This window comes from Gossypium arboreum, unplaced genomic scaffold (assembly GCF_025698485.1).
Source record: "Gossypium arboreum isolate Shixiya-1 unplaced genomic scaffold, ASM2569848v2 Contig00427, whole genome shotgun sequence".
In the NCBI taxonomy this organism is placed as follows: Eukaryota; Viridiplantae; Streptophyta; class Magnoliopsida; order Malvales; family Malvaceae; genus Gossypium; species Gossypium arboreum.
In genome coordinates this window covers 10,001-15,000 of record NW_026440543.1, presented here as the reverse complement: position 1 = coordinate 15,000, position 5,000 = coordinate 10,001, and positions in this window count along the sequence as shown.

Genomic DNA, 5,000 nt, shown 5'->3' with positions numbered 1-5,000 from the left:
GGCTTTTGTTCATCTTTTGAGATTGTTCTTGCTTCGTTCTTCTACTGTTCTTCGTGCGTTCTTGAGAGGAGTTCCATTGAATCCTCATTGTTGCGAGACAAGGCTGACATAGGCGTTTTTGAGCGAAGGATCCTTAATTGTTGCGAGATAGGCTGACTTAGGCGTTTTTGAGCGAAAGAACGCTTGAGGCCGCACGGATTGCTTGCGAAAACTCTAAGTCCGTGACAGTTGGTATCCGAGCCAGCGTTCGAAGACACTGTTGAACGATGTCGAAAGAAGCTGCTGAGAATGTTGATGGAATGGAGACTCGTGGGAGGGCTAGGAAGGCTAGCCGTTCGAGGGACATACTGTCGGCTTTGGAAGATCGAGTCGTCACTCTTGAAGAATCCGTGGGGGATGTCAAAGAAAGGGTTGATGATATCGATGATAAAGTCAATGATGGGTTGCAATCTATGCAAGAGCAACTCAAAGAGTATGTGTTGGATAACATTGAGAAGATGACGAGTAGGGATGATGCCATCGAGACTATGATGGTTGGTAAGACTGATGCCATGGAGGCTATGTTGACGGCCTTGAAAGAGGAGATTGCAGAGCTCAAGGGTGAACTCACAATCTACAAGGCTGCTTTGGGCAATGGAGGGTTGGCTGCTGTCACACCCAAGCCCAGCGTGGATGTTCCCAAGCCAAAGGAGTTTAAGGGAACAAGGTCCGCAAGAGAAGTGGACAATTTCCTGTGGGGAGTCGAGCAATACTTTTGTGCCAAGGGCATTGCTGATGATGCCACTAAGGTAATTACTGCTGCTATGTATCTTACTGACATTGCCTTATTGTGGTGGCGTCGTAGGTCCACCGATGTGAGACGTGGTGGGACAGAAATTAGAACTTGGAAGGAGTTCCAATACGAGTTCAAAGCGCAGTTTTACCCTGAGTATGCCGAGGATGAAGCTCGGGCAAAGTTGCGTCGGCTTTCGCAACAAGGCACTGTGAGGGAGTATGTGCAGGAGTTTAGCGAACTCATGCTTCAAATTTCTGATATGGGTGAGAAAGAAGCATTCTTTTCCTTCATGGATGGGTTGAAACCATGGGCGAAGCAAGAGTTGCAACGCCGAGGAGTCCAAGAACTTACCAAGGCCATGTCTGTAGCAGAATCGTTGGCAGAATTTGGTGGGAAGAAAGACAGGCCTGAGTCTTTTAAGCCCAAGTCCCAGCCAAAGGGAAATAGTGGGGGAGACAAAGAAAGGCCCCCTAGAAATGACAACGGTAAAAAGCCATGGGACAAAAGGAAGAGTGGGCCTATAAGGTGCTTTCATTGTGATGGACCACACATGATTAAAGATTGTCCAAAGAAGGCGGCGCTCTCTGCTGTGGAAGCGAAAGCAGAGTCAGATGTGGAGGATAACAATCTTGGTTCAATACTAGGGGGTGTTGAAGACAAGAGGAGTCATGGGCTGATGTTTGCGGACATCATGGTAGCTGCCAAAAAGTTGAATGCACTTGTCGACACAAAAGGCCTCGATTTATTTATGTCCGAAGGGGTCATGCGATAAACTTGGTCTCAAGATTGAAAATGATCCGGTCTAATTAAGACGGTGAATTCAGAAAGTGTTCCAATTAAGGGGGTCGCAAAGGGAGTAAAACTCCAATTTGGCGATTGGACCGGTACGGCATCCATCAAGGTAATACCACTTGATGACTATGATTTTGTAGTTGGTTTGAGCTTTCTTGATCAGGTTAATGCGACGATTTGTCCTTCCGGTAATTTCATGGTGATTTGGATTCGAACCATCAATGTATGGTGAGATTGACAAGAAAGGGGGCCTCAAGGAAAACATTGTCCGCAATCCAATTTGCTAAGGAGTACGTAGAGATGAAGTCTCCTACTTAGCCACTTTGAAGATTGAGGAAACCGGTAAGACCGTGGGTGAGATCCCTAAGGAAGTGGGCCAAGTATTACAATCCTTTCGAGATGTGATGCCTGCAAAGTTGCCAAAGAATTTGCCACCTAAGAGGGAGGTGGATCATAGGATCGAATTGGTGTCCAACATGGTGCCGCCAGCTAGGGCGCCATATCGTATGTCCCCACCTAATTGGAGGAATTACGGAAATGCTTAAAGGAGCTTTTAGATGCGGGATTCATTAGGCCATCTAAATCTCCGTATGGTGCACCAGTGCTATTTCAAAAGAAACATGATGGGTCATTACGGATGTGTATTGATTATCGGGCCTTAAACAAGATCACCGTGAGGAATAGGTACCCTATTCCCCTCATCGCAGACTTGTTTGATCAGCTTGGTAGTGCGAGATGGTTTACCAAGTTGGACTTGAGATCGGGGTACCATCAAGTTCGGATAGCCGAAGGAGATGAGCCAAAGACAGCTTGTGTGACGCGGTATGGCTCGTATGAGTTTTTGGTGATGCCATTCGGACTCACGAATGCCCCAGCTACATTCTGCACCTTGATGAATAAGGTACTTCAACCTTTCCTTGATTGTTTCGTGGTTGTTTACCTTGACGATATTGTGGTGTACAGTAAAACACTCAATGAACATGTGGAACATTTGAGGGAGGTGTTCCAAACTTTGAGGGAAAATGAGTTGTTCGTCAAAGAGGAGAAATGCACCTTTGCTCAACAAGAGGTGCCATTTCTAGGCCACATTGTGGGAGGTGGCAAGATCCGGATGGATGAAAGCAAGGTTCGGGCCATTGCCGAATGGGAGGCTCCAACCAAGGTGACAGAGTTGAGATCTTTCCTTGGGTTGGCAAACTACTATAGACGCTTTATCGAAGGCTATTCTAGAATTACCGCACCCTTGACGGACATGTTAAAAAAGGGTAAGGTATGGGATTGGAACCCACAATGTGAGAGGGCCTTCAATCAATTGAAGCAAGTAATGACAAGTGAGCCTGTACTTGCATTACCGGATTACTCGAAGCCTTATGAAGTACGCACACAGATGCGTCAGATTATGCCATTGGGGGAGTACTGATGCAAGAGGGTCATCCCATTGCTTTCGAAAGTCGAAAGCTTAATGAGACAGAGCGGAGATATACGGTCCAAGAGAAGGAAATGACCGCTGTGGTGCATTGCTTGCGCACATGGAGGCATTACTTACTGGGTTCCAGGTTCGTGGTCCTTACTGATAATGTTGCCAACAGTTATTTTCTAACCCAAAAAAAGTTGTCTCCCAAACAAGGCTCGTTGGTGTTTTTCTAGTGAGTTTGATTTCACAATGGAATACAAGCCGTGAAGTGCCAACATGGTGGTGATGCACTTAGCCGAAAGATGGAATTCGCGCCATCACCAACTCCGACGGGTCCCTATTGGAACGCATTCGAGAAGGGTTGTCCCATGACCCCACAGCCAAAAACTTGGTTGAGCTGGCCAATGAGGGGAAAACGAGGAGATTTTGGCTTGATGGGGAATTATTATACACCCATGGGCACCGCCTCTATGTGCCTCATTATGGGAAATTGCGCAAGGAAGTAATGAAAGAATGCCATGATTCACGATGGGCGGCCATCCGGAATGCACCGCACCTTGGCCCTTCGGAGGATCGATACTATTGGCCTCACATGGGTGAAGATGTGGAGACCTATGTGAAGACTTGTCTAGTATGCCAACAAGACAAGGTTGAGTTAAAGAGTCCCGCGGCTTGCTACAACCCTTGCCCATTCCTAAAGGCCATGGGAGAGTGTATCCATGGACTTTATTGTGGGTTTGCCTAAGTCTGACGGATTTGCAAGTATTCTTGTTGTGGTGGACAGGTTTTCAAAGTATGCGACGTTTATTCCTGCTACCAAGGAGTGCCATGCTCAGGAGGCAGCTCGTTTATTTCTTAGACACGTGGTAAAATACTGGGGAGTGCCATTGTCTATTATCAGCGATCGAGATGGGAGATTTACGGGCCGGTTCTGGACGGAGCTGTTCAAGTCAATGGGCTCAGAATTGAACTTCTCCACAAGCATGCATCCACAAACTGATGGGCAAACTGAACGAGTGAATGCATTATTGGAGACTTATCTCCGACATTATGTGAGTGCTACGCAAAGGGATTGGCCCAAGTTGTTGGATGTTGCCCAATTTTCATACAACTTGCAGCGAAGTGGGGCAACCAACCAAAGTCCGTTTGAGATAGTGACGGGCCAGCAGCCACTCACACCCAACGCTGCTATGACCGTTATACGTGCCCAAATCTCGCCACGTGACGATTTGCGAAGGATTGGCAAGAAAAGAATGACTTGGCTAGGGCTTGTTTACATAAAGCAAGTAAGCGCAATAAGAAGTGGGCCGATCAGAATCGAAGGGATGTGCAGTTTCAGGTGGGGGACTCAGTCCTTGCCAAACTACACTTGATGTTGCGATATACGGTTTGCACAAGGGTCAAAAGCGAAGGTATGAGGGGCCGTTTAAAGTCTTGAAGAGGGTAGGCAAGGTGGCCTACAAACTTGAGTTGCCAGCAAAGCTGAAGCTCCATCCAGTATTCCATGTAAGCATGCTCAAGCCATACCATGGGGATCAAGAGGATCCAAATCGAGGCAAGTCGGAACGAGCACCAATGGGGGTAAAAGTCTCTTATGACAGAGAAGTTGAAAATATTGAGGCAGATCGTGTGGTGAGACAAAGGTATCATCGGCCACGACACGAGTACTTGGTACGATGGAAAGGACTACCTGACAGCGAAGCAAGTTGGGAACCTGCCGAAGCATTGTGGCAATTCCAAGAGGAGATAGCCCAGTTCCATGAGGGGGACGCGACGAGGGCGTCGCTAGAACAAGTGGGGGAGAATGTCATGGGTTGCAAAAGGAGACTTGCAACCATGACGGACTTGTGCGATTTATCACTTTTGAGGGAGGTCATTCGGCCCAATCAGACTGGTCCAGTGCTTGGAGAGATCGAAAGCCCATCTCCGGAGCTTGGCAAATATGGAAAGTAATCTTCAAAGATATGCTTGGCAAATATGGAAGGAGATCTTCAAAGATATGCGATCTTAGACTTTAAT